Raw genomic sequence first — 25603 nt, forward strand, 5'->3', positions numbered from 1 at the left:
TGTAACTGCCTCCATCATATCCCTTCAGCCAAAGAGACCGGCATAACTTGAGCTAAGTGACAGTCGCCAGTCAAAATGTGAATCTCTTCCTACTGTCCAGGCATTTGGCAAAGTGGTATTGAATAATTTGATGTTTTGTTCTGGAAAACATAAGGTTTTACCATGAACCATATATTCCTTAGATAGCACAGCAGTTGTAAAAACAAAATCGGTTGGTGTTGCCATAGTGTGTGCATATATAAACATAACCTTAAACAGTACCTTATGTGACTTTAAATAGTACAGTGAGAAACAATGATTTTGTATACTACATTTACTCTGTAGGGCACTTTCAACAAAGCAGAAGAATAAAGCTGTCTGATAGGTTTTCATCTGCAAGCACCCTTGCCCTCCACTGAGAACTTCAGGAAGTGCAGGAAAGGAGAGCATGAACTGATTTCAAGTCTCCTGAGCTAAGGAGCGCATATACTTGCCGTACAAGGCAGGGTAAGAGAACAATACTAAAGCTGGTGTGGAGTAACTTCCCCAGGGTATGATAATCATGTAGGAAATTACTATGTGCAGTAAGTCTTAAGTCAGGAGGAGGAGGATGTTGTACCTGATATAACAAAGATTTTCTGTAGTGACTATGGAGCCACTAGCTACATAGTAGACTTCTCGCAGTGAAGAGAGGGTAGGGTACAAAACATAAGGCAAACTCGTGAAGCCAAAGTAACGCCAGTGCCCCCAAAATGTTTAGACTGTGAATAGACATATTTAAGAACACCAAAGAATTTTAAATTTGTCCTCTGCGTACAGAGCTGTGAATATGCATTTAGGGTGGCTACAGAGCAAAGCATTCCTGAATTACTCACAGGTGAAATGAGTTCAAAGTCCAGAGAAGGACCTAAAGAACCTAGCCACAAATTCATACCCAAGGCGACTGATTTCATGCCATTTGATCCAGTGCACGTAAGAACACACTTAAAACGTCTGTGAACTATGACTGCCAGATATGTAACTTGCCTGTGGAAATAGCAGGCTGCACTCTCAGCTAACTCATTAGGTTTACCAGTGCTAGGGCATCAGGTTGATGGTTGTTAGGTTGAGTTTTGGAAGAGATAAGCAGTTCATAGGCCGTGAAGCTAATTACTGTGCTTATTAAGAAGTGTCATACTAAATCCCTCTAGGACTGATAATGAATTTTATCAAATAATCTCATTAAAGTGGGAGTAGATTAGTAGAGTAGGGGGGTTGGGGTTTTTTTTTGGTGTAGTGCTCAGCATAATTGAGCCTAAATGCAGCTTAATTAATTGGGTAATTTCAGCTGCATTAGGAATTTTCCTCTGGGTTGAGTCTAACATTAAGTTTGTTTATCAAGCACAGTTGGAAAATGTGTATCTAGGAAGCTGGTAGAAACACAACTGAATACTGGGTTGATACTAAGCAGGGTAAGAATAGGACAAGCCTTTAGCTGTCGCTTCAGTTTCTTGTCTGCTAAAGACCAAGGTTTGGAACTACTTGCACAAAACTTGGGAGGATTTATCAAGACTTTCAGAATCCTTTTTCAAGGTAAGTTTGGGGGTGGTGGTTATTTTTTTTTTTTTTGTTTAAACCTGTGACGACTAAACTTTATTGTGTCCTTTAAAAGCCTCTAGAGAGGCTACTGTCTAAGTTGAGCCCTTGTTTTCCTGTGAATATACCTCCTGCCACATGCTCATTCTCAATGATGTGATGCCTCTGTGCTGTGCAGCCACATACTGCAGGAGTGAAAAAGCTTAATTGGATCAGTTCCTTTGTCTGGTTCACTGAGTGAGCGTGTTACCAGTAATGCTGGTGTGCACGGGACTGGAATGGGAAAGGCTGAAATAACTTACACAGCACCTCTTCCAGGTGCCAAAGCACAGAGCCTTTGTGTGGCACTGTGGATGCCCTACAGTGAGCTTGGGTTGCTAAGTTAGAAGCTATAGTTAGAATTAGAGAGTGCCTTAAACAGGGATGGAGTAAAGTAGGTTATTTAGCAAAATCCATACCAGCTCACTGTATTGAAAAAATAAATTACATGAGAGAGAATGGCATGAAAATAGGAAAACCAGAACCTCATCCATTGCTGTAAGTTTTAAGGAAAGTCCTTGTACAAAGGAGGAAGAATTGTCTTGAAAAAATGCCAGTATGTACAACCTGATGAGGATTTTGGTTTTCCCAGACTGGTTTTGGCCATGGTTAAGGTCAAGAGTAGCAGAAAAGTTTTCTTTATCTGCCCCCTAATGATTTGCTTCAGATTGCCGCATCAATCTGAAGATGCAACACAGTCAGTGTAAAATAAAGTGAAGAGAGTGATAGGTTCCTAAAGTGTATGTGTTATGTTCTGTTTGTTCATATCTGGTCCATTCAACATCATAGTTCACAAGTTGCCTTTTCTGTCTGCTTTAAATTCTTTCTAGTCTTAAAATAAGCTTTATTGAGAGTTACCCTGTCCTTGAGTTTCTCACAGGTGTCCTTTTTTTTTTTTTTCCCACATGGAAGTTTAAGGCAAAATTCAGTGAAACTATACACTTGCTCTGAATAGTAGGACATCCTAGAAATTGTAGAAATCCTAGGTGCCCGATGGTGCACCTACTCTTTATGCCCAGGGAGCCTGGTCTTAGTTCTCCCAGGATCTGCATAGTGGCTCTGTAGATGCTTCTCAGAAACATGGGAACACAGGGCTTATGGTTGTATCCTTCGTCAATATTAGGAGTGCGTCTTCTATTGCCCTAGTGAAAAAGTCAGTAGTGGTATGATCCAGAAACATGAGAATGTTACCATTTTATTTTAATTTTTCTGCTTATACTTGTCCATCCAGTAAAACACAACTTTTTTTCTGGATGCCCACCTGGGGCTGTGTTTCCTGCTGCAAGCTTGAAAGTCACCTGGGAAATACTGATGTAATGTAACTGCTGAATGTCTCCAATGTTTCTTAATTATCAATATGTGAAGCTTATCAGCTGAATTGCTCGTTGTTTCTTAGGATAGTTTTCATCTGTAGCAAACGCTCTTCAAGTACTTTGTAAGATTAACACCTTTGAGTTTTTTGTATTTTTAATCTTATGTAACTGTTACAAGATGTAGTTTGTAACTTTGGGCAGGAGATGGAGCCAAACTGGACTAAATTAAAAAAGGAAATTTGCTTTATTGTTAAAGTTGAGGGTAAAATCAAAGCTTTTCTATGAGGTCTTGGGAATGCCAGAGACTGTCACAGTGGTCATGAGGATCCTGAACAAATAGAGAAATACAAAATATAAATACTTTTACATGGACAAGAATGTACATAAATGGGAATAAATTACACTTTGTGCTAAAAAACTCATAAAAGCCTTTAAGACTAATAATTTGCTAAACTGCTCTTATTGGGTGGAACTGTGCCATTCCAGAAAAACGTATGCATAAACTTATGTAAAAATAAACATTTTACAGATAAAGTAAAAAAAAACAACAACCAAACCTGAAAAAAATTGTCACAAAAGTATAAGAATCTGGTTCCTCTAGGAAGAATGACTCATAATTCTTTCTAGTGAATAAAGTCATCGTTCTCTCCTTGCAGATGAACCTGTGGGTGTGGGAGGTGGTGATTCCCAAAGCAGGGATGAACAGAGGAGACAAGCTGCTTCTGTTAAAATTCTTCCCTCAAATTGGAAGTGTGAAGCAAGTTACCCTGGCTGTTGACGTTGGCAACTGCTGTGATCCTCTCAGCTGCTCCCATCTGAGTGTATTTATCCATAGGCACAGAAGAGCACTTCTGAAGAACAGCTGCTGTGCTTTTGGAGCACCAGGTTCTAATAGATAACAGCTCTTCACCTGGGGAGGAATGGCACTTTTTATTGACTCTTAGTGGAGTCCTGCTGATTTTACAAGCTGAGAGTCTTCAGATATTGTTTCAAAATATTTTCCTAGGGAAAGGCAACCTTAGACCCTGGAAGGTCTTTATTTCCAGCATCTGCTTTCATTCCTCATTAGACACAATGGATGCTTTTACTACCTCCCTTATAGTCAATAAAAGCATTCCCAGTAACAAAATCTAAATCTTTTCACATGTGCACTTAAATTCATTTCACCAGTGATACTGTTGTATTTTTCAAGAAGGGTTATAAAAGAGTGGATTTGGTTTTACAGAAAAGAAAATATGTAACACTTCCTGTTCGTGCAATTATAAGCATATTTGGGGATTATTTTAATTGGGGGCATTTTTCACCTCGATCCTGGCATGATGTCTCTCTTCTCCCTCTTACAGTCAGCTGAAGTGCAGAGAGAAGGCAGTTAGGCTGAGATCCTTATTCCTAGTTATTCTGCCTTGCTCTGCCTTGAGTGTAGTTTTAATCCGTTTGGTTTTTTTTTTGCTGCCTTTGGCTGTAACCACGAGGGGGCATCTCTTGGTTTTGTTAACCTTGATTGCCTTGAGTTCAGCTTTTTAGTTTTCTGTCTATGTATTTTGTCTCAGATAAATGTTTCTTATACAATGCATCATTGTCCAGTAGTCCATGGATTCCTTTGTTGTTGCAGTTTGAGCTGTTAACTGTGCTCAAAGAGGATACGTTCAGCCTATAAATTCTTGTAGCAAAGCTGAGCCCAGCATCAGTTTTCAGCGCTACTGGAGCAGCAGCCACTTCATGTTGCACTTCACTTCTAGGAGAATTGTATTATTCTTCTGAAATACTTCCAAATTCCTGTTTGCTAAGGCAAAGAAGAAATTGTAATTTCTTAGTACAGTTATGGCTTGCATTTGGGATAGCTTTATTCCTCTGTGTGGAAATGTAAAGGTTCTGATGCCTGACAGTTCCTACCGTTCTAGAAATGAGATTTACATTGGGTGGGATCATTATTTAGAATCCACTTCTGCAACTGTGCCTGAGGGGATGTATCAGTAAGATGTTTGGGTACAGGACCTCAATGATACAGCATCTGCGTATACTATGCTTTAAATAGCAGGCAGAGCATGTGTGTGAGTCAGAAGTACAACATTAATCGCTGTTGATATCACTAAGATGCTGCTGCAGCTTTGAGCACAATGAAAATCTGCCCCTCTCTCTTCAGAAGAGCTCAAGTTTTTCTATGTAGTTTAAGGCTAAAAATGACCTTCAGTGTTCAGATCACCCGAACAGCATCTAGCCAGCTGGATACAGGCCCTCCTAGTGCTGGGGAAAACACTTCACCCCCTTGCTTAAACTGGGGGGAAGTCTGAGCTTGTAATTTCTGGTCAGTTTTAGAATTCAAGCTTGTAAATACTGAGTAGCCGGAGTCTCTCAAAGTACAGCTGTAGTTCCCAACACTGGCTACTTGGGAATAAATTGCATTCCCGCTGCTTTGTGACTGACGGACACTGCAGAAACCAAAACTGTACTAGGGTTCCTCTATGTAGCTGCCATAACAGCTAGGAGGGATTTATATATTTTAGAATATATATGTTATATATAGTATTATACATTACACTATATTATTAATATATGTAATTTATATAAAATATGTGTATATAGAAATTTTGTATATATTTTCTTTATATATTTTGATATTTTATAAATATCTTTATTTATTTAGCATATATAAAGACATATTAAGGAAATATTTTTTCTACTTTAGCCTGGTGCTATATTCAGTATTTTGTCTGATGGTTTTGCTTGCATAGATCATGAAAGCACTGTAATGTAGAGGAGGTATTTAAACACAGTTCTTAGAATGCACAGTGGTGGTATCAAATACATGTTTTTAACGTTTTTTATTTTTTTAAAAGGCTCAAAAAACATGGGCCAGGAGAGTTCTGGAGTCCTAACATTGTTTTCCCAGTTGAACTTGCCTACGATACTATCATGTAGATTTACCACTAGATAACAATTGGGGGGTATTTGATAGGTTACGGTGCTGATTATTTATCTTGAAAAGATACCAAGTCGCAAGTCACTGCTATGGTTACAGCCCCTTTCAAAAAAACCAGTCCTTTGCTAAGCCTCTTTGTTTTATGCATGACAATTCTTTGACCGCTTTCAGTCAGTGCCCCAGTATTTTTTGTCCCCAGGATTTTCTGTGGACCTTACCGCAGGTGACACAGGCTGAGGATGAGGTTCAAGCTGATCTTCCTTGGTTGGTGCCAGCTCCTGGGCATTATTGGGTTTGTTCTTTGGTTCATTCAGAGAACGAATTTCCAATGGAAAAACACTCTGGTGGACCAGGCAGTCCTCCCGTTTTAAATCACGCGGTCTGTCTTTGCATTCACGAATCCTCTCTTACACCACAGAGATAATTATGCTGAAGCTTGTAAGAATGAGATTTGGATGGGTACCTAGGTAGGCAGATGGATGCACAAATCAAAAGCATGGCGACATTCAAATCTCCCTTTAATAAGGGACGGTCTAAAAGGTGTATTCACAACTGCACTTATAGACTATATGTAAAAGCTTTCATGCACAATGGTCTGTGTATCCAGGTTAAGTCTGTAAAAGGTCTCTTGCAAATTTCAGGGTAAATAAGAGAAGAGCACAGTTGTGCTCTTTCAAAGGAAGTGGGGAAGTAAAATAACTGGGGTGGTTCTTGTGTGAGTCACCTGAATCCCTAATGACCATTTGGAGTTGTTTCCTGTGGGAGGCATCTCCATCTGCTACATAAGACATCAAGCTGTAGGGTCCAAGCTGTAGCCAAATCACACCTAGATTAGATGCTCAAAGTAGGTCATATAAATACTCTCTCAGCGTACAGTGTGAAGGTAAAGCAGGCAGACCACAAACTGGATGGAGCAGGAGGACTTTGTTTTCCCGAGGCAATAGTCTGGTGGGTAGCTGGAGTAAGCAGGAGAAACTGGAGAATGCTTGTTTACTTTCTGCTTTTTAGTTCCTCCTCTTCTCCTCCTTTCTCAGGAGGCTGGGGCACTCTCTTGATGTAGAGTAGTTCTTCAAACAGCGAGTAAAATGTTCCCTGTCAGAATGGGAATTGGCTAGCTATATTCAGCACATTACACTTCTGCTTTGTTGTCTAATTCCTCCTTGTTTTTGAGTTGCTGAGTGAGGCGGCTTGGTCTCATTTCTGGAATGTGCAGCGAAACGAGGGGAAAGCATGGGTGGATACAGCTGGCGTGATAAAACTGGAGAGGAGGTTCCCAGCACAGGCAGGCTTTCAGGCTGGTGTTTTTATCTTGCCTATGTAAGAGCTCAAGAGAAGTGACTTCACTGTGGGAGCCCATGGGGGCTCTGAGGTAGCAGAAGGGTGTGTTGTGCTGATTCTCTGACATACCACCAGCTTCTAGGAAAGCAACCCAGAATCACCAACTTGGAGACTGGCAGTCAGATGAGGACATTTGGATCATCAAATGCATCTGCTTATTGAACCTACTTGCACAGAACAAGTCCCTTCTCCTGTCTGATCCTTCCAAGGTCACCTGGCAGTGAAAGAAAGGGCTACCCAGTGGGTTGCAGTTTCAGATCAGTTACAAGAATTTTCAGTTATTCATACCACGCGCTCCTAAGGAGTCCCTGAATGGAGCACTAGGATCTACATGTGGGTTTTTATACTGGCTGATTGTGGAGGTTGTATTAATAACTCATTGTTGTGCAAGTGCATAGATGTTGGCCTTTGTAGGACGAGAGCTAAAGGGCTGGGCAAAGGCTGTGATCAAGCTCTCTGGCACTTGCTTTGTGACATTCAGCAACTCAATGGCTGCTGTTGTCTTTGTAGGGAAGTTGTGCTCACAAAACTTTTTGGAGCGCTCAGCCTGTGCTACAAACAGCATTACTGATGCCACTCCATTTCCTTGCTCTCTGTGAATTTCTAGGTGCTAAAAAATCCAAGGCAGGATCCAGGATGCTCCTTCATTCTTTTCGCAGAGAAATCAAAGAACATGGTCTGGAGAAACCTCCGTTTGGTCTGCATGCCATCCCTCCCAAGCAGCATCACCAGCATTGTCAGTTCCTATGAGGTACTCCGCTTGGTGACTAGAGAACTTTATTTTAGCAAGACACACGATCAAGCAGCTCCAATTGGGAAACTATTAAGAGGGAAAAAAAAAAAAAAAGATGTTGAAAGAAGCTAATTAGGTACATAATATCTAGAATCACATGTGTAGATGACTGACTTATTGCATAAATGCATTGTTTATGAGTAAGCTGTAATATCCTGTCAGTCCCTAACTAACTTCTACATGTTTCTCGTTCCACCAGGGCTTGGATAGTCATTTTATGAACCAATTTCCTGAGAGCTGAGCATTCTTTATGCTTTGTAGTTTCTCTTGACTTCACCTTTCAGGAGCTATGCACAGTGACTGCAGTATGGGTGTGTGTATAATGGCTTGGCAGGTCTCCACAGTTGTGGAATTTACAATCATCGCTCTCTGTGTAATGCTTGGAACAGCTTTTTTTTTATTTCTGGTGGATGATGAATTAGGCCATCTGTCTCCAATGTCTGCTGACCCTTCCCCCCGCTCTCCTCTTTCCTGGTATGTTGGCAGTGTCGCACAGTCAGCCAAGGTCAAGGTCTGGAGTTTGGGATTATGACTTTCACTGCTGAGACCATGATGGCTCAGTCCTCAATTTCATAGGGTAATTCTCCAGTATGTTATGCACCCACAGGTCTGAGATGCCATGCAAGGAGAAGGGATCCATTTACATTAACATTAAGAATGCGATAATAGTAACTTCCTTCAAGCATGTAGCTAATACTTGAAGAGTACTTTATTTATGCCTAAAGTTAATGAGTGAGCTAGCTTTTCACAATATAAATGGGATGCTTCCTGATTTGTACCAAAAATGGCAGAGGACGCATGAAATCAAATGGATTGAACGTAGGTCTGATAATGTTAAATGCAGACATACTTAGACATCACTAAGAAAGATGACAGCTTTGACAAAACAGAAATAGAAAGCCAAGTAAATTTGTCTTGCCTCATTCCATTTTGCCCCTTGCATGAAATAAAAATATATGATAGTGACATAAGTGTCAGCAGCCAGATACGGAGGTTTACCCCTATAAACTAAGGTAGTATTAGTAACTGTAGAACTTGATCCAAAGCTTTCTGAGATTAGTGGGAATTTTTCTACTGAGTTTATTGGGTTTTGGATTAAGTGCATAGATACAAAAGACTTTACATAACAGCTTGCATGCTAAAGAACTGCAAGCGCTTTGGGAATCTTTGGGAAGCTTTTCTATAAACAGTGAGATCTTTAGCATGAGTGTAAGACTGAAAGGCTTATTTACTGCTGTTGGCAGTCATCATAGGGATATACGAGTGCCTGTGCAGCTTCCACAGGGAAGGGACTTTTGCAGTATTGCCAGTGATGTTACAAAATGATGAGTCAAGTATAAAAAAATAAAAGTGAGACTGTATGGAGATCACGGGGCTTTGTTTATTTTTAAATAGAAGGCAGTAGGTTCTTTTTGTTTGATGCTGCCCTTTTTGTCTTTAGAGGTGTGTGCAAACCATACTTCAAAGCAGTTGCGTGTACCCAGGAAGGCCAGGAGCTTTTTAATTGAAAACTGGAATTCCTATGTACTGATACGACTCCATCATATAGGCCTAAAAGATGGTACAGAGTATCATGAGACTTGCATTAACATCTTTGGAAGAGGTGATCCTGAGCTAGCAAAGGGAACGATGGAATGAGATTTAATGGAGTTGATCAGCAATGAGGAAGCAAGGGAAATTCCTACACATGGAAAGTAATCAAAACACAACATCTGACAACAGAGCAAGTGTAGAATGCCTGGAAAAGAGTAACTCTCCTGTGATTCAATATTAGGATTACCTCTTAAGGAAAAATTATCAGTCGTGCTATGCAAATTCTATGCACAATATTATTAACTCCAAGGGGTTGTTATTTTTCAGCTCTTTTTTTTCACTTGCCTAATTTCAAGTACATGTTTTCCCACCTGTTTTGGCTGCAGTGTTCAGAGGTTTGTCTTATGGGTCCAAGCAGTCCTGTGTGGAGGTGAAGCAGCTGAAGAGGTTGATACTGAAGGATGATAACTGCAAAAACAAATAGCTTCTCTCACCCGTTGAGAAGAGTCCAGCCTCTTTTAAAGATCAGAGCCTGCCTAGACTCAGCTGTGGTTTTCTATTGACAGGTGAGATTGCTGCTCTGAGATGAGGCCCTGCCTATGCTGCACTAAAAGTTTTGTCCTAGAGTGGTTACAGGTATGTGAGTTCCTGTGCTTGCCCACCTTGGCACACAAAGTGCCTGCACTAAGCTGGGAGCTGCGCTACCCCTTCACACGTGGTCCAGAGCATACGTTCACAGGCACTTGCAGGGCCACAGTATAGATAATGAATAGATCTCCCATGGCCTTGGCCCTCCTATTGGAGGCAGCACAGACATAGCCTCAGTTTTTCCTGCTGGGATTCACAATCATAGAATCATTTACATTGCAAAAGATCTTTAAGATCATTGAGTCCTACATCAACACATCTTTTAAATTTAGCTTAAAAAACCTTTAAGCCTCTCTCTTTGTGACTTTACTGGGACTTCTTATTACAGAGTGACCTAGCGGAAGAGAAAATGAATAGACTGCCTGTAAACTCAGTGTGAGGAAAAGGGCGTGCTAGTGGTGGGGTGACTAATAAAAAGTTTCATGCAACTGTTTTCCTGATGCTTTAATATTATTAGTCTTGAAGTGTTAATGAGCCTTTGAGATTGGGCAACTTTTGATCAGTTCTCAGTGTATACCACAGCATAAGTGATCTCAGTTTCAAGAACAGAGGTGGGCTTATGAGTTGATATGAAAATCAAACATTCCCTTCATTGTTGTTATAATAGTTCCTCTGTTTTAGTAATCCCTCAAAGACCGAAGCAGAAAATGGTTTGCTCCTTGTAGGGAAGGAACGTTTGGAACCATAAAATTCAGATTACTTTGAGACTTCTGTCTCTCTGACTTTACCAACTGGCAGAAAATTAGATGACATCAAAGAATCACTGGAAAGAGGCTTATTTAATTTTGAAATTTATTGGAAATTATCACATGTGGCTGTAATGCTAACAGCTGCTTTCGTGTCACTTTACTGCAAAAGAGAATGGCATTATGCCTGCATAAGGGTATAAAAGCTGAAGCTGTGGACTGTGATAGAGATATAAGTTGAACTTTCTGGGATACGCAATCAGTTAATTCTGTCTGTACTACATGTGTTAAGGGCTCAAAAGTGCAGGAGTTCAGAGGTTTTGTTTATATACAATGAATTAAAATAAATAATTTTACTTAGAAACCATTGAGATAAGATAGGCAAATAACAATCCTGTCCTAACAGAGAGTTGGAAAAATGCCTATTTTTCATGCTTCTTTTTTTTTTTAATAAGACCTTGAAAATACTTCTATTCAATTTGAGTTTTCTCTGTACAAACTTAGGATTTAGGAAAAATATAAACCTTTTTTGATAACAGAAGTGGGAAAGACAATTCTTCAGGGGCTCATTCAGAAACGAGACCTAACTGCAAGTTGGGTGAGAGATCACTGAAACATACCCATTTTCAAAGGCCTTTGTAATGGTGGGTTCACTCTGCTGCATGAGCTGATGCCTCAGCTTGTCTCATCTTTCAGTCAGATTGATGTGTAGAGTGGTGATAGGTGGCTTTTGTAGAAATTGAAATGTTTTATAGCAATAAATTTTGAGTTAAATTCTCCAAGGTACTTAGCTGTAGTTTTCCAGATTAGGTCCACACTGGTTTGAAGACCTGAATAAGTATTTTTATTATATTCATCATATCAATTACATATCCTTTTCAGATTTGATGGTATTGATCTCTGGAAAAATGGTATGGCGATACTTCAGCAGTTACTTAAAAGTATTTAAGCAGGTAAAAGAAATGCTTTCCATAGAATCAGGAATGGGCACAAGGTGAAGGAGCACACAGTAAACATTATGGAAGTGTCTAAATGCTCCATGCAAAGCTTAACTCTTCTGTAATTTCTACACATTGATCTTGATCATAGGTTTTTAGGGAAGGAACCCTAAAGAGAGAAAGTAGTTGCAGTAAAAAATCAGCTGCAGGCAAGCATGCATGAGTTTCACCAATAAAGTCTTCTTCAGTCTGGTTTATTGGTCCTCCGCTACCTGTGATTTGAATGGTTTACCACACAACTACTGGATGTCTTGAAAGATTTTTGGAAAGCAGACTGATAAAGTATGCTTCTAATGAAGCAATAAGATTCGATGTGCAGTGTATTTCTGAAGGATTATCAGAAGCCTCGGGCACGCAGTGAGATACAAGGCTGTAGGCCAAGTGCTTTCAACCCCTATCAGTGTAATAATCCACACAAAATGTAGCGTCTTACCCATCTAATTGTAGACTTTACAAAATAAGAGAGTAAGAAATCAAAACCAAAACAGTGCAGAGTGTATCAATAACCAGTCTGAAAGGCTAAATTGTTTCCAAATCTTCACATGTACTCTATTACAAAAGACCAGCTCCTTAAAAAATACTTTTAAAGGCAAATAAAACTCATGAGGGTTAACAGTTCTCTACAGTAAGACCACAGTATCTGTGGTCTATCAATCATATACTCATTGAGAACAGCCTGGGGGAAGACTTTCAGCTAGAAAGCGTGTTTGCTGTGAAGTTGTAGGCCTGCCCATCCCTTGCCTTTGTGCATAGGATGTTGTTAGTATTACAGTTTCCACTGGAATTCTTCTGGAATATTCTGTGAAGATGCTGAAAAAACAGCTTCCCCGAGTGTATTATGCAATCTATTATGCGGAATGAGAGCTGAAACAGCCCGTCCAGTGGGAATGCACTTGTTTCATGTTATCCTTCCAGCAGGGGTTTATCCATGTGTGCTGGAAATTACAATATTAAATGCTCCAGCATGGAAATTTTGTGTGAGGATTATCAGACTTAAGTCTTCTCAGTGCATTGCAGCCCGGGCCTTGTGCTGGCACAGGAGTCCTCTGGAGCTTCCACTGCAAAGCTTTTGAAACACTAATGCCTGAAATCAGGAAATTTTAACTCTGCTGAGGTGCAACACATGAGAATGTTTTCTCTGTTTCGCTCCCATATGACAATGCCTATTAAAAACCTTTGCTTTTCTCTCACTTCCCTCAAGCAGTTTGTTTTAAGCTTTCCAGATGAAAGAGAGCTGTAGCATTGTTCCAGCTTAGTAGAATTGCTCGGTTTTCTTAAACAGCCAGGTATAAACCTTGGATACCAAAAAGTTATATTTCCGTTGCGCTTTTTTTTCCCCTTTCTCCAGACTTATGCATAAAATTTATGTACACAGAAGACTGAGGTGTTTCAGAAATTGAGTGTATTAGCACCCTCTCCCGAGCTGGGTCAAGGATGCTTATCTGCAAATGAAGCAGAGGCAGCTTCATGGCTGCTGCCTCCTTGAAGCAAAGCTTCAGTTGCTTGCTGTTGCCACCTGTCTTTTGCTGGATACAGCTTGGCACATTCAAGGTCAGTCTTTCCCATTCTTGCAGTGCGTGTGTGTGGTTATGAGCGCTCTCGTCTGATTTCTTGGGATCGAATCCCCACTCTAGTGCTGAGACCTGTCCAGGGGGTGGTATAGGTCTATTCTTCAAATAGATCCATCAGATGTTTAGTATCTGAGTGCAGGGTGATTATTTAGTCAAGATTATATTTTTAAGGGTTTTATGCAGCAGTGTGATTGTACTGTATTTTTAATTCTGTGGTCATTTCAATGAGTGCACGCAGTGCTGCAGTGGTAGAAGGCAGTTGTTTTTGAATGCATGTGATGTATCATCACCACATGCTTGGTGCCTTGCTACTGGCCTGATCCTGTGAGGTGTTCATCACAGTCCAAAAATAAAACTTGCTCACAATGTGATGTATGGAATAGTCTTACAGGGAAAGGGAAGAGAGCACTTTATTGCTTGTATCACTTGACATTGGGACTGCAAGAAAACTGGAAAATATTACGCCATAGTAATAGCCTTTCAGATCACCACTGGGTTTGCCAGCAGCGATTACAAAGCTTTATAATCCATTATAAAGCTTTTTTTCATCCTTCCATTAGCTTTTTTTTGGAGAACTTCTTTCTACTAATGAGTGTCAGGTAGTCTTAAAGGGTAAAGGGGTTGTTTCTGAAAAACAGTTGCTCACGGTTCTGACTGATTCTCATGGTCCGTAAAAAGGTTATATTAATAAACAAATGATATAAACAAATGAAATTCCATCACGTGGCTACACAGACCTAACATTTCACTGTGATCAGTTCGAGCTATAGCTGTGACTCTTCATCCTTCCTCTGCTGAGGCTGCAATGCTCACGCAATGAAACAATTGGTCACACCTCATTATTGAGGTTATTTGCAATAGTGTACAAAGGACCAAGTAACAGATGTTTTGGCTAATCAATTGTTATAGATTTAATTAAGTTGATGCCTGCACACCTTTCCGATGTGCTTTTTTACTAAAGCTGAGGGAAGGATCTTAACTACAAACTCAGTCAAGCCTCTGTGAGGCTCAAGCTTCAACTTAGAACATAAATATTGCTTGCATGCAATTATAATATTCTATTTTTGCCACTTACACTGGAGTTTTGTGCCTCTGAACTTCACGCTTGGAAAGTTACATTTGGACTTAGATGTATGACACTTGTTGTTTGGAGTGACACACACAAATCCCCATACACAAGAACGAAAATTCAGCCCTAATCATCAAAGGGAAGTGAGGACTAAATGAATGTGTGTCATGCGTATCCAATTTCTCCACTGATCATCCAGAGAAAATAAATCACAGCGGATGTCCTTCCATTTCTTCTTTGTTTAAATAGCTAGAAGGAGCTCTATGTTAAAATCACCCTGGGTTTCCCTAGGGAATACTAAAATAAATTAATATTGGCTGATTAAATGTTTTGACCCATATTAAAACCACTGAAAAATGATAGGCCTGGTTGGTCATGGCAGCACTCCAGGTTTTTTGTGTGTGTACTACTGGAATCAGGATAAAACTGCAGGAGTATATCTCAACTAAACTAATACCAAATTTCATCCATTTTTAATAAATCCTTTTTCTAGGACTGTACTCTTTGAGATAGATTTCTTATGCATCAGTCTCTCAGCAACGTCTAGTGACCAGCTGTGCTAGGACCTCCTGTCATTTTCCCATTATGCATCAGAAAAGACAGCAAAAGTGATCCAAAGAAACAGATAAAAATGGAGAAAGGCATTGCAGACAGGTCTGGCTTGATTAAGAGGAAAATTTTAAATGGCACAAATTGGAGATAGGTATCCAAGTCACATTGATTTTCCATGAGAATAGGATAGCTTACAGTCCCTCATCTCTCTGAAATGTTCCCTTACACCCTAAGGCAATTTAATTTGGAAAGAATTGTTGGAAGAAATCTGATAGGTGTATAAAATGAGCAGTATAAAAAGCATGCTGTCACAGCAAGGGCAGTGCCCCAAGACTCAGAACCTGCTCAAAAGTTAATTGAAATCAATTGGAAAGACTTCCGTTGACTTAAATAAGCTCTGGATGAGCTCTTGGGAGAGGTAGTTTCAATACCCAGGTTTGCCACAAATTTCTTGAATGGCTCAGGGCAAGTCACTCAGGGTCATATCCAGAATGAGGGCTAAATATTGTAATGGGATTGCTCAAAGGGAGGAGGGCGCGAAAGGCTCTCCACACAGCCTCATGCTTTAGGGCTCTTTTCAGAAGTGGGTTATGCTGCTAATATAAAACAAATAATAACTTCTATTTAACCTGTGTTGCTTCCAGTTGTAGGATGCTGTCAAGACAATTTAAAGCCATTTTGAAAATGAGGATTAGGCACTTGTGATTATAAGAACAGCATCTGTAATCAGACTAGCTTGGATAAAATGTCAATGGCCACAAATCCTCATGTTTCAGAGCATAAACTCACCACCAGCTGGAATAATGAAGCAGATACCTTAGTGGAACAATATGTTACTGTTAAGCAATGTATGGTATCGTTTACTACATGTTGTAATCCAGCCATACCTTTTTGTGGATGCTCCCCTGGAAAGGGGCCCTGTTCTCACCACCTGGGGTATGGCAGAGCTGTCTGTATCTTGTGTAACTGGGGCCATTTCCTTGAGGTGATGATAGAGGCCTCTGGTGAGCGTTGCACCCTCAGACCCGCTGGGCTGGGTCCCTCTGGCTGCCCAAATCTCTCATAAGCTCTAGCAGTGGTTTTGGTGCTGTCAAGAAACTTTGTAAGCTACAGGAGCTGGGCAGTGCCTTGTGGGATGGAGCCTTAGCCATCTGTCCTGGATTAAAAATCATATGTATGTGTATACACACATATACACATCCCTATGTCTCTCTGAGGTCCTTTGCTGGAATTGCCTGTTAGTGCTGAATCACAGATCCAGGGTGGTGTTCCTGCTGCAGTGCTTCATCACTGCTCAGGCAGGACCCTTGGAGGTGAATGCTGAAGGCCTCTTGAGGCTCTGAAGAGCTGAGGTTCCCTGCCTACAGTTTGGTGGGTTGGTTGCTACTGCTTTGCCAAGAGGTAACCAGGAGACCCCACCCTGGAAGTCCAGCCAGTCCTTGGCTCCCTGCATGCTTTATCTCCTAACTTCTGTCCTTTTTTTAACCGTTGCTGCCTCCCGTCTGGCACCCGTTCCTACTTTCCTCCTTCCACACTCCAGGCAATAAGATGCAAAAGCTGCACCTTTCCACCGCCTCCCCTTCCCCTACAGAGTGCCCAGCAGGAAGGCTTCTCCTCTCAGCAGGAGATGGGCTCACAGTCCCTGCACCTTATGTTGCCTTAACCAGCAGCAGCAGTTGTGGTTTGGGAAGCCAGGATGAGTGTTAGCAGCTCTCAGCTGAACACACTCAGCACAGGATCACCACTAGCTAAGTCACTGTTGGCTCAGCCAAGTCCTATGTGGAAAAAGCAGGAGATTGTTCAGATGATTCAGAAAAAAAGATATGTAACACAGAGATTGCATTTTTTTCCAAGCTTTTAGTCACAGAGGACAGGGAGAAGAAGTCACCAATTTCTGAAAATTTCTGTATTTCCTCTTCAGTGAGGATTTTGTTGCTAGGTGAAAGTTTACTGACATTTTTCTGGGTTGCCTGAGGCTACCTAGTGAGGCTGGTGCCAGCTTACTTTAACATATCTAACATCTGTTGTCTTCCAGGCTGTGATAATGGCTGCAAGCCCTACATATTTAAGTTAATGAAAGTTCAATCCAAAGTTAATTAGGGCTTTTGGCTTTTCCTGCCTACACCAAGAACAGAGCAGAAGAGATTTCTTGGAAAATATGGTTGAGGAAGAGGGGATAAATGAGTGCTATCAGGCTGCAATATTTAATAGACACTTTGAGCATCATGATCTGTGCCAGCGAAGCAGAATTTCTAGGGAGCTGGTTGCCTAACTCTGACATGCCTCTGGTGATGATTCCACTGAACTTCGGGTATCTGGGCTAGGAAAAAGATTGTGATTGTATCTCCTTACCTCATTCCCAGCTCCCGGGGTACAAGATGCCTGCAGCTTTGTGTGCTGCAGCCAATGTGAGATGAGCAGCCTTAGTTCCTGCTGCCTACAAATCCTATGTGCCTTTTGCACTTAGAGCCTTCTAGGAAGGGTCTGTGGCTGACTTGTCTGTTTGCTGTTGATGCTTAGGCCAATCGGGTGTATAATATAAGCCATGCTGAGCAAACTCCTGTCACCCATTTGTACTGAAGAGGGCTACATGCTTGGCTCCATACTGAAAAACTTGTTTTTCCCTGTTGCTTCTCCTACTCCATAATACACCCTGGAAAAGCAAATATAAGAAGAGCAATTATATCTCCTGTCTTCTTAAAATCTCTTCTCCACAGTGTGGAGCTGCCGAATTTCTTGATGAAAAGTTCAGAAAGTTATTTTTCACAATGTGAAGCAAATAATATATTGTCCTATAATCACGTCCTAGGAAAGGACAGATGTTTTAGCTGGAGACCTTCAAAAAGGTCACCTGTGGAAGAAAACACTGCAGCCAAAGAACTGCTACTGGTCTTTGGTCAAACTCTGTTTTGTTTCAGCTTGATCCAAAAAACAACTTTTATGAGACTATTTTGAGAACTGAAGGAAGCTGTTTTACCCTTAGACATTTATTCCAAAACAAAGAGAAAGAAAAATGACCTCTGATCTTGTGGAAGCTTCGCCAGAAGTCAGACCTAGGGAGAGGTGACATGCATACGAATTAAATTCCTGCTGGTTTGCCTTTTGCATGCTTTTATTAGCTAAAGTAGCTTCAATAAAAAAAAAAAAAAAAAAAAAAAAAGAGACCAATCCTAGAAACCTAGCAGACGGGTAATTAAGGTATCTTTGGAGAGATGGGAACCTGCAGTTCAAATTCATGCTCTAAAAGGGCAGAGGAGTTTGAACTTCCCTGACATTTCTCTTTACTAAGAACCTGTTTTTAGTTACTGACAATTTCAACAAACTTGAACTATTCAGGTTTAAATTTTTCCTTTAAGGTCTGTCTCACTTTCCATCTGTCTGTCCTCATGTCTGGGCTTTTATTTATACCACAGGCTTTGGGACAACAGGCGTCCTGGGAAGTTTGTTTTCTTCTTTTGAGCATGTGACCTCACTTGTAAGGTCTGTGATGCTGCTTGAAGTTTTAGTGTCTCTTTTGAAACTGTGAAGGGTTAAGGACACAACTGTGACTGTGAGAAAAATGAAGATGATTAATATCGTTCTTTCAGGAGTGTTATCTTTCTCATGGGCTGAGTTCAACATGAGCTGATTAATAAGTTTGTCTGAGGCTGCATTTTTTCAGCAATTGATCTGCTTATTGGAAAAAATTGTGAAATGTCTCTAGGAAAAAACAAATGGAAAGGGGAATTAAAAAAGAAGATGAAAGGTACACTTTTAAACGTTGCTTTTTCTTTTTTTTATAGCTTTTCATCCTGCAGGTGCTCAATTAAAGAGAAAATTAAAAAAAAAGGAAATGTTTGTATATTGTAACTACAATCTAGTTAATTTCCATGTAAACTACTAAAATTAAGGGAGGTTTCAGTGCCTAAAATGGATTGTGTGTTGTTTGGTTCAAGGACGCTAATGTGAGTTTTCTCAGTTTTATAACTGAGCATTTATGGAAATCAGAATTAATTTCATAAGTGATTTCAGGTAAGGACTTTCCCTGACTGAAGGGTGTGTTTGTTTTTCCATGAATCCTGAGATGAACTAATCCAACGGCTTTGCTTCGCTCTGTTTGTGGACCGTATGGTAGTCCTTGCATTCCAGAGTGTATGTGCGTAATGTTTGGAAGATTAGTAATGATGTGTTATCACAGCCAAGGGCAGTCCGAGCAAAAGCTTTATGGACTGTGACTGATGGGTGGGTTTTATGCCACTTCTTTCACCCCGGGATTACTAGCTACATTCTCACCACACATCTTTTTTTAACAGTGGAGGGAGAGGAGGCTGCATTTATGAGTGAATTAAAGCATCTGACTCTGTTCACCCAAGATTCTTCTTAAGTGCAGAGTATCCTGGCATGACAGTATTTATTTTATATTTTGTTGTGGAGACATGGCTTCTTCAGGGCTCTTGCTTAAACAGATACTGTCTATTAGCTAAAATATTTAATAATTTGGGCTTAAACAAGTGTCAATTCAAATAAGCTTTCCTTAGGCTCTGGTTCAGGGATGCATTCAGATCTGGTTCAGGGCTTCCTGGATGGAGCTGAATTTAAGACATATTCCATGTGTGAAATCTTGCTGTCTGTTAAGGACCTGTGCCTGCAGTGGCTTCTCTGTCTGGGAGAGGGATGCATTTCTTAGGCATAGTCCATGATTTACCTTCTCACTAGGTACAAATACAGGTATTTAAAATGTTTGTGGGATCTCTGCTTCTGTTTCTCTCCCTAATAAAATGGCCTTTTCTTCTTCCCTACTTTGACTGTAACTATTCATCACCTTCAAGACCCTCTTTAGGTGTGTGGTCTTGCCATTTATTAACATAAATTGTTGGCCATCTTAACTCTCTTGAACCATGGACTTGTAATGGCTGTGAAGAACTGCTGGAGCCTGTAAACTACACAAGTAATATCAAACTTTTGCAATTCTTGCTTTCCAAGGGTTTTTGTATACTTCATTGCCACCCCAGAGTCTGCTCGCTCCTGTAATCATGCAAAATGTGACAACTAGGAATGATCCAATCCCTCCTCCTGCCCTAAAGGTGGATCATGTTTAAATCATTCCTGACAGATGTTTTGTGCAAGCTATTTTTAAAACTGCTAGTGTCAGAGGGTTCAAAATTTGGCATACTCTCTCATTTGCCATTAGGAAGTTTAATTTGAACTTCTGTTGCTGTAATTTAAGTCTCCTTTTTTTCCATCTTCTCCACCCTGGGTATCAAAAAACAATTTATTCCATTCCTTTTTCTAGACTGAAAAATACATTTTCCATCGTCCTATCTTTGTGGCTCTCCTTTTTAGGCTTTTGACTAGTGTTATCCTTTCTTCTGACTTGCTCAATCCACTTCCTACTTAAAGTGCCACTGTCAGACTGGATGTAGTGTTCTTACTGAGGCCTTATCACCACCAAGAAAAGTAAAGGAATTATGTCAGACAAAACTCCTGTTTGCACACCTCAGGTTGATGGATGGATTCTTTGTAACAGCATGATATTGTTGACTCACGTTCAGCTCTGATCCTCTGTAATACTCCCCAAGTCTATTCAGAACAACAGTTACCCGTCTAGTCGTTCCCCATCTCTTACTTTCCCAGACAATATTTTCCCTTCCTAAGTAAAGGATTTAGCACCTGTCCTTGCTCAGCTGAATCCTGGGTTTTTCAGACCATTTCTCTGATCTCTCCAAATCACTATGAAAACTCTCTGCTCCAGTTGCCCTACAGCACCTTACCCCACATGCAGATTTCAAATGTGTGATCTGTTGTGTTACTCGGACTGTTGAATAACGATATAGGAAAAAGACTTAACCCTCACAGATTCCCAAATGACACATCTTTCTAGTTTGACAGCAAACTACTCATACCAGCTGTGAGTGAAGTTTTCCAAAAAGCTGGGCATCCATCTTCTTGTAGCCTTGTCTATAGTGTGTCACTAGTTTTCTTCTAAGAATGTTTTCTGAGACAGTGAAGCTTTTGCTGTGTTACCTGTGACCATGAGTTATTGCTTTTCAATTCCTGTTTCTATTTATCCCAATATTTTTCCTTTCTGTTCCTTTTCTATGCCCTTTCTCACAAGACGCTGATAAAGAAAGACATAAACTTGCTGCTAAAGTAGGAAGTAGCAAAGGAGAAGGCCTCCAGAGTTCAAATCAAAGTTTTGTTTTTTGGTTTTTTTTTTATTATTCTCCTTATTTCCCTATTCTAGGCGTCATATGTTTCAATAAACTAATCTGTTGCCACAGATAATAATAGTTACTTTTTTTCCTCCAAGGTTACAATAGTGGGGTTTTTTTCCCCTCCATAGCTCGCTCTTTCTCTCAAGACTGCCTTGTCATTTTTCAGTCCCTGTGATAATTATTTACAAAATCTGTTTCTACAATCCGATGGAGATTCTTCAGATTCCCAGCAGGAATATGACTTTAAAATCCCTTTTAGCTTTTCTTAAGGGGAAGGACCTGGTGGAAGGTTAGCAGCTGTGGTAGTTCAGTGAAACAAGCGAGAACTGTAGGTTCTGAACTGAAAAGATAATTTTAGAAGATGACCTTAACAGGTGAGCAGATCATTTCAGGTAACTCCAGAGTCCTTTGCTTCTCTGCATTAAATGTCAATGTGAATTCGTCTATTGACTCTTACTCCGAATATATAGGTTGCAGGATCTGAGTCAGATTCCAGGTCAGCAAGATCATGTTTTTCGCTGGAAGCGTTCCAGATGATGGTAAACATCATTAAATAATTTCAGGCTGACCACGAATGTTGATGAAAGCATACCTCAGACTTCAGGAACATATAGTCTCCCCTACCTTATCTAAATGCCATGTGAGTTGTTTCAAATCAGTGTAGTATCTACGCAGCAAATGGTGCATGGATTTAGCACTTTTTTTGCAAGACACCTTTTCTTTCAGCTGTAGAGCTGGCCTTACTACAGTATGCTGCCTCTCGTTACAGGGCTGCGGGGCAGAATGTCAGTGGATTCCCCACTCTTCTTGTTCACTCAGGGCCCACGGTTCCCTCAAGAAGGTTGTCTCAATGTAATGGCTCAGTGCCACTGTCTGGCATGCAGAACATTCCTGGTTTGTCTCTGGAGATCCGCAATGCAAGTGCTGACATGTAACACCACAGCTGTGCAATTTGTCAGCAGACAAGGGGGAAGGAGCTCTCCCTCGGCCCGTCAGGAGGCAGTGCAGCCCTGGCCTTTGCACCGTGTGAGCTTTGCACCTTCCCGGAGTCAGAGCACCTAGGCAGGTCACGCCAGCACATGGGCCTCGGACAAGTGGCCTGTCAAAAACTCAGCCCTGCAGAATATCTTTTGCAAGTGAGAGGTCCCAGGAATAGATCTGTTTGCTCATAGACCAGATCAGTGTGTGTCAGTCAGCTTAGTCCAGACCAGCCTTCCTGACAGGGATAGGTCTCTCATCCCTGGCTACTTTCAGTGATATGCATCTTTTCCTATTGCCTATCACGTGCTGGGGCTTTAAGTACACCAAAGCAGAACCTATGTATGATAACTCCATCAGTCATCAGATATCTCCAATATGATCTAAGAAATCTTTCATCAGAAAAATAATAATAAAATAAGTCTGATTTTGTGTTGGAAACGTCATACCAAGCACAAAACCCACATGGACGCTACTTCATAAGGAAATAGAGAATTTTCTTGATAGCTGCCCACTCTTCTTTCTTGTTATAAAACCCAGATGCTTTAAATGCTCAGCTTAGTCACTGCTGGTGTTCAACATCAGTATTAGTGTACAAGAACTATCAACAATCAGGTGCATCTCTAAGTGAAGAGGGGTTTGGTTTGGATACTAAAATGACTTGCAGCAGAATTTATGCAGGTTTTTTTATGATGAAATTAATACTTTGCTTGGTTAATAAGGGCCCAACTCTACAAGATGATAAAATCACCATGACCAAATATCAGTTATAGGCACATAAGATGTGCAGTGTTTTGTACTGAACTACTTAAGCATACCTTTAGAAATCAGTTGTCTTCATATAAAATTTTAAAATGTGCTGCTTTTTATTCTAATTATGTTCAGTTTGTCCTTGAGCGTCAGTAGTATTTGTCCCTATCAAATGCTACTCAGCAGTTTTGCAAACATCAGTATTTTTCCATGGGGAAATAAACCATTAAGGTTTAGACTTTGCCTCCAGCTATGCGTATATCCATAGAACTAGCATGCATGTAAAGAAGAATTAGTATTTAAAGGCTTGAAAAATTAAGCTTTTTAAGGGCTGGATATTATTTCAAATTTAATATGCTTAAAAATTAAAAATTACTAAAGTAAAACATGTACTAAGTATATTAATTATGGCTTTACTAATAGTAAAGGGGTACTAGTTATTATCCACAACTTTGAGGATACGAGGGAAAAGTCCCCAATATAAGTACACATACATTAGAAAGTGGCGGAGTAAACAAATAAACAAGTAATTATTGTAAATTCTCTTGCACTTCTGGGGTCATGAAGGATGAGAACCAGAAGTGAGAATGACTGGAAACAGACCAGTTATGTCATATGCTATGATATGAATTGAAGTATGTAATAGTGAAGGCATGGAAAGATAAGTTGGGTTATTACCACGCATGTTTTGGTTATCTCAAGAGCTGAAAGTACCATTAAAGATTTTTTTTTAAAAAAAAGCACCATTGTTCCTCAGGGTAATTTAACTTTCTTTTTTTACTGTGCCCATTATGCTTTCTTTGCTTCCTTTTTGCTTTTCTTTAACCAGTTGACTAATATAGTTAAAATGATAAACGTTTGCCATTTCTGAAGCTAGAAAGGAGCATGACACAAGCTATTAATGACATAAGCCAGTATTTTGGGATCAAACAGTGTGTGTAAACATTCTAGGTATGATCAGTTACACATTCCAATCTTTTCTAAATTTACAATATGTGAATTGAGGATTACACTGTCACCAGCTTGAGGTGCTGAGGGGGTGTATAGCTTTTCACAGTAAATGCAAAAGGACAACATCAATTTATTCCACGTTGTTCTGCATCAGGACTAAAATTCTGCAGTATTTGCCTTTAATTAGCTGGATGCCGTGGAATGTTTGAGAGTCTCAGCTATCCATGGTTGATAGTCTGCTAGCTTGTCTCCAAAGGTTATCCTTTTGCATCTTGATCTGCTCGAATCTTGAATGCCCATGATCATTACTGGAGCGGTCAGTCCAGCTCCTGGGTTTTGTCTTTCTCCTTTCTCAGATCTGGAACAAGGCTGTCTTTCTCAACCATAAGCTCTCTTTCATAAGCTTCATTTTGTGATTGTTCGTGGGATGATTATTCTGCTTCCAACCTAATGTGTTTAGCCAAATTCTTCATGTGATGCTGTTCCCGCATAAACATACATCAGCTCTGTAGCCAAATACTTTAAAGCAGTGGATCTCCCCTGTGTGTTCCTTTCACACCATTAAGAAACTTTCAGCTGCTTTCAAATGCCAATAAAAGCAACCTGTGGCCCTGAGCTAAATTTTACCTGGTCCTTTGCAAATGTACCCTGAGTATTTTTTAACATCGCCATTCCACTGACATGCAGTCATGGGCAGTGGAGTCTGCGCAGGTGCAGGAAAAAGCAAAGCAAGAGTAACTGCAAAAGAACCTACCAGTTGTGGCCACCTATTTCCATTCACATGCAGTGAAAAGAAAATCACCAAAAAGGAACAAGTGAAAAGTTGTGCTGACTGAAGTATTTTTCAGGAGAACCTGATAGCAAAAGCTCATAGAAGTGAATAGAGACTTACCCAGGAGACAGACTTCATATACCCAGGCGCTGGAAATTTCTGCTTCAATCCTCAGCTTCTCTATCCAAACAACAATCAGAAGAACAACAAGCAAGCATGCAGAGCAAGTCCCAGAAACAGGGTTCAGCATAACCTGGGAAAAGCTAATGTGTTAATAATCATAATCTGCCAGGCCTGAAGTGTTTTTCATCCTTTTTCTGGAATTTGTAGGTATTTTCCTTCATTAGTTTTGGAAGTCGAGTAAGAGAGTGCTTTCCTGCCTCCCTCTACAGTGTGTTAAGGAGTACGATGTTGCCATTCTTCCTAGATGAAGTCTTTTATTCCTGCAACTGGATACTTATGTTACTTCAATCCTATTTAAGAGCACACATCTTATTCTTTGTGAGATCATTTTTGTATTTTAATGACTATTTTATTCCTACTTGCAGAACCATCACAACACTGTTGAGATCACGCTTTATAAACATGAATTAAAATTCCTGTGCACTAGGGCACAACGCTTACGAAGAGGCCAACCCTGGCCCAGAAGTACTTGTATTATCTAGGTTTTCTGTCTTCCAGTTTTTTCAAACCCCTGTTTCCCCTGATAATGGAGGGTTGATTATATATTAATTTCACAGAGGATTACGTTTAGGGTGTTGAATTCACAAAAGATTAAATTTCAGGTTACAGACAGACAGACAGACAGGTTCAGGCACGAACGAAAGAGAGGTCTTAGTTGGATTAATAGGCTTATTGACTTGATATAATCTTTTATTCTTAGTTGTGTTTCCTTGCTACTGTGTAACTCTATGGTTAATTGAGCTCTTAAAGCAATGAAGTTA

The 25603-nt window shown here is 40.2% G+C and overlaps 1 long non-coding RNA gene across 1 annotated transcript; it reads right to left on the bottom strand.

The window, feature by feature from the left end:
- Positions 1-2602: 2602 nt before the first annotated feature.
- On the bottom strand, positions 2603-25055 carry LOC128911827 (uncharacterized). Its single transcript, XR_008467187.1, has 3 exons — positions 24780-25055; positions 6045-7984; positions 2603-4689 (listed from the first exon to the last, which is right to left on the bottom strand). It is a non-coding gene; the product is annotated as an uncharacterized LOC128911827 (long non-coding RNA).
- Between the last annotated feature and the right edge of the window lie 548 nt (positions 25056-25603).

This window comes from Rissa tridactyla, chromosome 6 (assembly GCF_028500815.1).
Source record: "Rissa tridactyla isolate bRisTri1 chromosome 6, bRisTri1.patW.cur.20221130, whole genome shotgun sequence".
NCBI classification, from domain to species: Eukaryota; Metazoa; Chordata; class Aves; order Charadriiformes; family Laridae; genus Rissa; species Rissa tridactyla.